The sequence below is a fragment of the Rhinolophus sinicus genome, linkage group LG14, assembly GCF_036562045.2.
Source record: "Rhinolophus sinicus isolate RSC01 linkage group LG14, ASM3656204v1, whole genome shotgun sequence".
Classification (NCBI taxonomy): Eukaryota; Metazoa; Chordata; class Mammalia; order Chiroptera; family Rhinolophidae; genus Rhinolophus; species Rhinolophus sinicus.
Genome location: NC_133763.1, coordinates 2034078 through 2044521, shown reverse-complemented (window position 1 = coordinate 2044521; position 10444 = coordinate 2034078). Strand labels below are relative to the sequence as shown.

Sequence of the window (10444 nt, the reverse complement as noted above, 5' to 3'; positions counted from 1 at the left end):
ATTCGTTTTATTCAGGAAATAGGAAACTGTCTTGAAAAAAAGTGGCTCATGGAATCATCGCAAAGATAACCATTTTGAAAAGAGAGCATAGAGTTCTTTGATAACATACATGTGAATTATTTGTTTGACAGATATTTGTTGTGCAAAAAAGCACACAGAACAGACAAAAACCCTGCCTTCAAGTAGCTCCCATTCTGGTAATATGATAAAGGTCGTGCTAGACAAAGGCTCGGGCAGAACACTTCCTTGTAGAAAAGCACAACGAATTGATTGAATTTTTACTTCTACGCTTCTTTTCTAGAGAAGTAGACATGTGTACTCATAAGTTGTCACACAGCATAATTTCTACAGTGAAAAACTGGACACGACCTAAATACCCATGAGTGAGGAAACCATTATATAGTGGGTGTGATTTGCACAAGCCAAAAGCCCAGGTATGAAAGCCCAGTCGGTAACGTTCATTATTTTTCTAGAACTCAAGATAAAAATGATGAATGATACATTGAGCTCCTGTTTAGTCTGATGGCAGAAGACTTAATCCAGTCACTGACAGACAAACTTGGTCAATTCAGGACTTTTTCCTCCTCTTTCCTCACCCCCTGGGAGGCCATGCAAACCCCCAGGTCCTAAGGGAGCCTCAGACTCAGGTGGGGTGTCAGAGCTTGGTGTCTGCCACACTGGCGTCTGCTGGAGGGCACGATGCTATACTGAAAGGACAGACACCTAATAATGTGCCTGCTTCTCAGACTTCACCCCCTCCCCACCCCCCAGCACACTAACCTCCCCTAAGAAAGCTGGGACGCCCTCCGCTTCTAGTTCAAGGTGGGGCACCGTTTTCCTGTGGAGGAAACACTCCTTCACAACCAAGCTGCCCTTCATAACATGCAGGTCTCCTACACCCGTGCTCCGTCTCAGCACACGTCCCCATCTTTTGGGGAGCATGAGAAAATTCAGCTCCTTTCCCTCCCCCCCACTCCTGCCACGGGCAGCAGATGGCCTGACAGGGCTGCCTCAAGCCCCCTCTCTTCTCGGAAATACACTGGTCATCTTTCCCCAACGGCCGCTGCATTTACTGTGATAGGGAAGAAAGCAGTGACGGTCTGCCTCTCACGGTCCCAGATGGGAAGTGGGGACAAGTTGTCTCTGCTCCCAGATGCCACAGAACTTATCTGAGGGTCTGCAGTTCTGCTGTTGTCCCCTGTGGTGGGTTGTATCTTCAAAAGATAGCCACAGTCATCTCTCCCAACTCACACGCTCTTCTCACAGCGAGACTCTGACATGCCTCTCACTGAGAGGTCCGGTGGGTCCCTCTTCTCTGCCCTTGCACCTGGGCAGGACTTTGTGATCACTGCAGCCAGCAGAGAGTGGTAGAAAGGACGCTGTGTGACTTCTGAGCTAGGTCGTAAAAATCTCACGCCCTTTTCTTTCATTCTCTTGGGACACTTGCCTTTGGAGTTCTGAGCTGCGGGTAAGGAGTCTGGCTGACCTGAGGCCACTGCGCTATGAAGAAGCCCTAACTAGAGCATTTGCAGCAGAGACCATAAGGGGAGGCCCTTTTTCAGTTCATTTCTGTGCTCCTTAAATCCTTAACCCTTTGGTTCTGTGTGTCATGAGTGTGAGAGACAGTGAGTCACTCAGCCTGTGCGGAAGCTCCAGACAGGAGCTCTGATTTTCACACTTATTTTAATTACGGGAAGTTTTCCTCATATGGGAAAATTTTATAAACCAAGAATCAATGTACAGAAACCTCATGGATGGATGGATGGATGGTAAAAGAGAAAAAGAAAGAATGAGAGAGAGAGAGAGAAAGAGAGAGCCTTGTTTTTTAGTCCTAAGAGTGACTTTTCTCAGGAAGTGTTAGGTGACCCAGAAGACTTTGTATGGGCGTGATATTTTGAGACATGCAATGTCCCAGGTCTCTCTGACTGGTTGCAAACTGGAATCCATACACTAGTTCACTTCTCAGTGACCCTAAGGGAAAACAATTGTGATGAAAATAAAATTGGCCCACTTTAAGACCAGTCCCAGTTTGCTATGGCATGCAAGAAAGAAAAAGAAAGAAAGAATACAATTCCAGCTCCAAAAATCATTGGGAAGTAATGCAGGCCTTTACTGAAAAGCTCTTGAAGACATCCGGGTAGGAATTACGCACTGAGCTTTACACTACATTATCAATTAAACTTTCTAAAACCCCTCATCAGAGCCCTTCCTTTCCCCCCCCCCCACACACACTCTCTGTGGTTATTCAAACCTCTGCACAACCCTAACCCTATTATGAGCGTGTGTTTTTAGGAGACCTTCCTTTAGGTAGAGCAATTCCCTCCCTAAAAAGGTGTGTGTGTATTGGGGGTGGGGGGTGGAATGCCTTAGTTTTGTTTGTCCTACAGAGATTAGCCTTTCATTTCTCATTAGGACCACACATTTGTCTCTGTCGTATTAAAGGCCCTTTCAAAGGTTATAAAGTACGTGCCTAACTGGCTGTCCTCCCTTAGTCCTAAGAGCTGGCATCTCCTTGGCAAGGAGAGAAGAAGGAAGCTTGGACTCATTGGACTGCAGAGGAAGTGACTGCCTCTCTCCCGGAGTGCAGAAGCCTCCCGGGATCCAGTCCAAAGACCTGGCTTCAGGCCCGGGCAGGCTGCTTCCTGCTGAGCAGGCCCTGGGCAGGTCACCAGGTGAGTCCCATGATGCCTCACTCCCCAACAGTATGTGGAGTGTACCTGTCCTCATCAATGCTTAGCTGCCGCCCCACAGGTGAACAGAGGGGCGCTGGTGCCGATAGTTAGCCTGTCACTGGGCAAGGCAAGTCTTCACCCTCCTCTCAGCCTCAGTCTCTCCATCCATGCAATGGGGTTGTGGTGGGGCACACAGCAGGTAATAAACATGAAGCTGCTTTGGACGTGACAAACACAACACAAATATAAGCGATTCATGGATCCGAGAGAAGGAGTTATGGTTCTGCCTCCTTTGTGTGCACTTTCTCGAAGGGTTTTGGTGTAAGGGGCTGTATTAGTCTCCTAGGGCTGTCATAACAAGTATCACAGACTGAGTGACGTAAACAACAGACATTTATCTCTTCACAGTTCTGGAGGCTAGAAATCCAAGAACAAGGTGTCGGCTGGTTGGTTTCATTTCAGACCCCCTCCTTGGCTTGTAGATGCCACCTTCTTTCGTGTCCTCACATGGTCGTCCCTCTGTGTGTGTCTCTGTCCCTAATCACTTCTCCGAAGACCCCATCTTCAAATACAGCCACGTTCTGAGATACGGATGTGAGAGTTTAACATATGAATTTGGAGGGGGGACGCCATTCAACCCATAACAAGGACCGACGCCTTTCTTTTCTGAGGTGTTAATTTTACTTTCATGGTTTTGTTACGTTACTGACTTGCTGTCAGTACTGTTAACGTTACTGACTTAAGGTGTTTTGTGACCAGACTGATGTCCTGAATTCTTCCTCATTTGTCCACTTGCAGCTCGAGGAAACATTGAAACTCTGAATTTCGCGTTTTCAAGCTTTGAGTGGATCAAGGTTTCAGGCAGGAAAGGTAATGCTCTTGAAACCATATTCATCAATCTTCTCTAAGGCTGTTTGGCTTCCCTGCTGACTCACAAGAAGGAAACATTACTAGTGATTCATCTGAGTTGATAACTAGCTTCCAAAAAAGGAGAGGACATTTCTGTTACGTAAGATCTGCTTGAAAGTAGTCATTTGTTGTTAATTATAATTGCCCGAACCATCTTCTGCTGACCAACCAAACCTAGTACTTTTCTGTACTTCTGTGGATCAAAGATAAAGAAATGGAAACTGTAATTTTCATTAGTCTTAACAAAAATTGTATAAAGTGATGAAGTACACAGGGTGATTTCTCAAGAAGTGTTTGCCTTCTGTATTTGTTAGGTTGGCACATGTAGAATATATGTAATATGTATTTTGACTACATGTATTATGGATATGCTATAGCCATATATTTTATATAAAGATATATATGGATGTTATATACAGAAGTTGCCAAAAAAAATGTATACAAATTGTAAGAAAGTAAAAAACTGTATTAAAATTGTAATAATATATACCGATAACAAAAGATGAATACAAGTCATGTGTATACCTTTTATTGGCACCCCGGTATATGGGAATATATGGATATAAGCAAGCTTAATCCCATATTGGTAGCTCACATCCCAGTGACAGGAAATACAAGTGGTCCACACTGCCTTCTAAAAAGAAACTCCAAGGAGCTACTATTGCAAAATATGTTCATCCTTGTAAAGAAACCGGACATGAAACAGCCCCATGAATCAGGAAATTAATGGTTATATTTTTAGTATGCCAGATCTTTGGAGAAAAGCAGGGTTTGTTTTTGTAAAGTAATAGTTAAAAATAATGACTAATTGATGCACCAAAGACGGGGGAAGGAGAAAGGATGGTATAGAAAAGAGAAAAAAAGCACACAGTGGTTACCAGTAAATATTCTTAGTGAAACTCACAGGAAGTATTAGAAAAAAGGAAATATTTGACTGAAAGAGATGAGTCCAAGAGTCTGACAGTTGATGATGCAGAAAACAGGACTAACAAAATAATCAGAATATTCTGCTGGTGATGGGAGGAGAAAATGAAATGGCGGCCTTCAAAACTATAAAAACGAATTTCTTCCGATTTCAGCAGGCTTCAAAAAGTTATTTAGTTCTCTTTCTTATGAATAAGAGAAGCTAAAAAGAAAACTTCAATGTAAAAGAACTCAAATTCCTAGAACCGATCTATTCATTTAAAACCGTTAAAGGAAATATTTTAATTTGCAATGAATAATCCTTGCATCCAAGAATAGTACGGACCAGTGACTTGGATTTAGTTAGGAGATGTCAACGGCTCTCTCGTAACTAACCCTGAGAACTAACTCTAGCTTGGACACAGCACAGTTTCACTTTCCTTCACGAAAGTCAGCTAGTCGGTTGTTTTTAAAGCCCTCCACCCCATGTACCTCGCACTGAGGTAGACATGGGAGTATAAAAGTGAGAAAAACACAGATTCTGCCTCAAGGAACTTGCCGATATGGCTGAACTTCCTACGGACAATTACTTTCGTCTTATTTCTTCTAATGAGCTTTGAAAAAGACAGAAAAAAGTCCGGGCATCACAAATGGCAAAAGGAAACAAATGGAAATTGTTTTAACGAAGGCGTCTTGCTTATACTTGGCACAAAGAAAATGTCTGCTGTGAAGTTTGTATTTCATTGGTAGAGTGCACTTTATCTACACTCAGCTTTGGTCTATTTCACTGCTAAAGTGCATATTATCTAAAGTGCATATTACCTATCAGCTTTGATTCACTGTGACCCAGTCCCCAAGACCGTTTCCCACACAATTTCGGGACGCCACGATGTGAGGGGTTCTCCAAGCATCCCTGAGCGCTAGTTTGGATCCCTCACCAGTTGTCACCTCATGTGCTATGTGGAATGAGCTCAGACCACTGAACGGTCTTGCTCAGGGCCGTCTGCCCGTCACTGCTTAGAATCGCCGTGGTTCACGTCATGGCCTCAGCAGTGCACTTGGTCTTGGACCTGACCCCTCACACCACTCTCCTGGGCTCTCCCTGCCTGATCTGCTTCATTTGCATTGCTGGCTTCCTTTCTTCCTCTTCCTCTTTTTCTCTTTCTTCTCCTTTTCCTTCTCTTTGCCTTTTTTTTTTTTTTTTTTTTTTTTTTCATGTTTCTCTCCACGGCTACTTTGGTTGTTCTCTAATTTTCAGTCTCTATATACCTCAGCACTCATGCTGTCATTGCTCCGGAATCAGAAGCGGAGTTCTAGCTAAGTGCACCCTGGACATAGCGTATTTCCTTATAATAATGCTTTTATTAAAACAACAACAACTACGTATCTAAGATCTTGTAATTCTCTCTGAGCTCATGTCTCTACTTCCCTTTTTCTTCCTCTGCCCTCTCACTGATACAGAAGTTATTTCCAGAACTCTGCCATCACCCGGTTGTGGATAAAAGGGGCATTTTTCTCATAGCAGATGACATTTCCAAGTCTGTGTAGGCAATGCCGAAGGAACGCAGAGCCTTGTATAATCATCCAAATGCACAGTCTGTTGAGATAATTCCACCTAAATGCTTTCATTTCCTGAATGAGTGGGTTCTCATATTGGCTCCAAGGCCTACCCATTAAAAATGATGACACTGATGTTAGCAGAGACAATTCCGTGTCGAGGCTCCTAGCCTGTGTTGTTTCTCCCCGAGACTTAGTAACAAGATTAGCAGATACCTCCAAGTCCAAAACTCACCCTGTGCTAAGACCCGGAGCCCCACTCAGCTTTTGTGTTTCTGGGTCGTCTTTGTGAAGGACAGATTCCCAGCTGCACCACCATCCCCTCCCCCCAGGTGGGGGCCCTGCAGCCCACATACCCTAGCTGGAGCACCACTCCTCTCGCCACTGAGGTCATTAGTCCCCCCAGTTTTAGCCTGGAGTCATCGGTTGCATCCCATCTCAGGTACAATTACCAGGAAACAGCGCTTGTTTTGTTCAGAGACAGCCCCATGTCACCTCCTTGTTCCTCTGTGACACTCCACTAGCCCCATCTGCCAGTTCAGACTTTCCTCTCCGGGGGCTCTCTAAGCTCTGGGCTGACTCTACTGCCCTGTCTCTTTTGCCACGAAGGCCTGGTTCAAGCAGCCCGTCGCCGCACCTGTCACACTCCTGCTGAGTCTTTAGAGACAGAACGAATCATACAAGTCAGTGAAAATACTGTCACAGATTTTCCAGGAAGCTGAAAAGCATCCAGCATGCACACACACACACACACACACACACACACACACACACACTACCACGCTGAATGCAGCCGTGTTTCTTTCTGTGCCCAGAGGAGTTGCCTCTTATGTTTCCATCAAATACCATTAATGTGTTTGTCACTCATTCGTAGGCTTTGTTTCATGTCCCTGGTTTAATGAAAGTAAGACTCATTTGTTTTTTTTTTTCCAATGAGCTGAGAGTGTTCAAAATAGGCATTGTAGCAGCTAATCGGATTTCATAGTGAAACGAGGGCTCAATAAAAGAAACACCCTTTGAGTTAGCCCCTTGTAGAAAAATTTGTAAGATATAATCGATTTTTTGGCCTTAGTAAACAAAACATAATAAATGGGTTGACTCTTATTTTGGGGATTTGTGTTCTTGCCATTCCTGAAGGCATGGGATCATTAAGGTCAAATGTATTCATGCTTCCATTGTTTACTGCAGGCCGGGTCCTTCGTGATGTATACCTGTCGTAACACACCACGGAGTTCAACAGGGGATGTAAGATGTGGAGTAATGCTCACGCAGCGCAGAACGCAGACGTGCCTGAGGACACAGGTGATTTCCCCAAGTGCAGGAATTACGGAGGTTGTAGGATATTGGGGTAACTAATGAAGCATGTTCATCCACTCAGTCAGCAATCACTGAACACTCACTGCACACCAGGACTTTCTCCTCGGCCCTGAAATACAGCTGTGTTCCTGCTCTTATGGGGTTCGCCTTCTAGAGAGGAGAGAGGAGAGAGGAGACAGAAAGCAGGGTGCAGGCAGGGGCAGGCCCAGCAGGCCGTGTGCTGTACGAGTCTCCCCACCATCTCTGCCTTCACCCCGGCTCTCCCATTTTGTGTCCTTGGTATTTGTCATTGTCCTATAAAGAGACACTGGAAAGGAAAACATGGTAACTAAGGGTTCTCGTGAGCGGGATTCCATTTACTGGAGTAGGATGGCCCTATATTGTTCTGTGTTTAATTCTTAAGTCATTTCATGTGGGTATTTTTCTCTCCCAAATTAGATGATATACCATCAAAATCATAAATAGTCTTCTCCTTCTTTCTTTCTGTTTTCCCAGCGCTCTCAGGTCCTAGAAGACCTCGAATCCTAGTGCGAAAGGATGAGTCAAGCTGTAACAGTGTGCTTTGTTGTAGACAAGCATTACTGCGAGATCCTTCTTCTTCACGGGCTGACTCTCCCTCTTCCTTCCTCAGGACCCGCCGTTTTGTGCCCGCTCAGCTGGCCTGGGCTCGTGGCAGTGAGTTTGGAGCCACGTGTGCTCCAAAGGACATAGAGAAATCTGGAGCTATGGGGAAAAAATGAATCTTTTTCTCTCAAGATCATATATATGTTGCAAATATTTGTTTCAGCTTGTTTTTCATTTCACGTTATGCCTTTACTTTTATCTTTTTGTTTGCTTGTTACTTTTATCTTTTTTTGACAGTGGAAAATTTTTAATTTTTGTGTATTAAAACTTATAATTCTTTTATTGTATGAATTCTGAGTTTGGTTCACACACAGAAATGCGTTCTCTACTGCAGGGCTAGAAAACAATTCTTTTCCTCCTACTTTGAAGTTGCATTAAAATATGAGCGCCGTTCAAAATCTTGTTTTGATGTAAGAAATAAAGTAAAATTTTTATTTCATGTTTTCCCCAGGTCTTCCCTGTATCAAAAACATTAATTGATTCTTTTCCCCACTGAATAAATGGACTCTGTCTCCTTCTCAGATTTCCAGATGGCAAAAGTGCCAAGCAGTGAACTGATGCTGATTTAGTCCTTTTGCCACTTATTCACCCAGATTGAAAGCATTTTCAGCTCTGTATAAAGTGTTTTCTTTTCTTTCCCAGGAATGATCCACCCCCATCATCCTGGATAGTCACCACTTTCTCATGTTCTTGAGAATGGAAATTACTTATGCAATTGTGTGGTGGTTATTTACAGCTGGGCGGACATCTACCTCAGAGCTGGCAGACAAACCAGATCCGTTTCAAATGTGTTGTGTTTCATTGTTATCTTGAACTTTAGTATTTTACTGTAAAGAAAATGAAGCAAGCAGGGTTTTTATCTTCCTTTCCAACCATAACTTGATGTATAATCAGTGTGGCCTTTAGCTCTGTTCGCGAGTGCTTGTAAATGTCTCTATTTTCTCTTTCTCTTCTCTTTGCAGCGAAGTGTAAGGAAGAGCTATTGTACAAGGCAGCCTCTTAAATGACTCAATGATCCCCCGCCTGTGTTCACTCCCTTGTTAATCCCTCTTCTTCCGCGTGGGCTGGACCTACTCACTTATTCCTAAAGAACGGCGTGTGGCAGAAGAGATGGGATGTTACTCCTGAGATTACAGCATAGAAACTGAGGCGTCTGTCTTCCTGGCACTCTCTTCCGCGTGCTGCTATGTCTTGCTCACCGTGCTGAAGCCAGGTGCCATGTTGGAAATGTCCGTGTAACCCGGAAATATGGGCAGGCTTCAGCCACAGCTCAGAAGGAGCTGGAACCTGCCAACAACCGCACGTGTGAGCTTGGAACTGACTCTTCCCTCGTTGAACCCTGAGATGACTGTAGCTCCCGCAAACACTTTGATTTCAGCCTTGAGACAGACCCAGAAGCACCCAGCGAAGCCGCACCCAGAGTCCTGACCTACAGAAGTTGAAATAATAAATAGCATTGTTTCAAATGACTAGGTTTTTTGGTAATTTGTTATACAGCAATGAATAAGTAATAGAACCAATAGGGAGTTGGGTAATATTATTATTATTATTAATGCTATTAAAAATATTGTTAAAGTAGTAAAATTACATTAAGAATGGTGTGGAAGTATATAATGTTAATCATGATAATATTAGGATATTAGAGAGCTCACATTGCTAGCGAGTTGCATATGTAGGCATCCCTCTTCTAAGACTTGTGTTACTCTTTGTAACCTTCGCCGCAACCCATGAGAAAGTTAACCATTTATTTGCAGTTACAGAGGAAGAACCAGAACAGAGATATACAGAAGCAACATTTGAATCCAGAGCCCGTGGTCTGAACTGTGCAGCAGGGTTACAGGGCCAAGGAAAACAGCCTGCACCTGCCAGAATCACTGGGTTTCCGAGACCGGTAATGCTGTACGTCTTTCCTTTCCATGGCAGGGTTCTGCTTCCATCGTCCAGACTGAACTTTGACTTGACTTTGGCCTTGGTCTGTAGCTATAGCAACTTCACGCTAAGCTGCCCGAAGGGGTGGGTCACCAGGCACCGGGAAGGTGTGAAACAGACATCGTGCAGTTCTTAGAAATGGAGGGGAGAGTTCACGGAGAAGCCAGGAGGACACGGAGCGGAAGCCTGAGTGCACTCCGGTGACAGTCACGTCCTCATTTATCGATTCCTCGAAGGCCAGTGCCACTCCTGCCCCTCTCAGATTTGGCTCAGGGAATTCCTCCTCCCTTTGGGCTTGTTTCAGTTCCTGTGGAGACTCAGGAGCTTGCTTCTTGTAAACACAGAGAAGTGGTACAAAACCCTTCCTGGACAGGGTTAGAGAGACCTCTCACGTTCACTGTTGCTGGGATAAAAACTGTTTTTGGAGGGGCGGGCTGGGGAACATGTCAATTTGGTAGCATCTATAACAGCAAAGTTTAAACCCAAAATTTACGATAGCAAAACCCTTCGGCCCCGAAATTTCATCTTCAGGA

The 10444-nt window shown here is 44.3% G+C and overlaps 1 long non-coding RNA gene across 2 annotated transcripts; it reads left to right on the top strand.

Moving 5' to 3' along the window:
• The first annotated feature begins 806 nt into the window (after positions 1 to 806).
• On the top strand, positions 807 to 9405 carry LOC109444723 (uncharacterized). Of its 2 annotated transcripts, none has more exons than XR_012491784.1 (3): positions 807 to 1468; positions 2493 to 2672; positions 8625 to 9405. It is a non-coding gene; the product is annotated as an uncharacterized LOC109444723 (long non-coding RNA). The 2 variants fall into 2 exon arrangements; XR_012491785.1 differs by lacking the exon at positions 8625 to 9405 and adding an exon at positions 3471 to 3943.
• The last annotated feature ends 1039 nt before the right edge of the window (positions 9406 to 10444 follow it).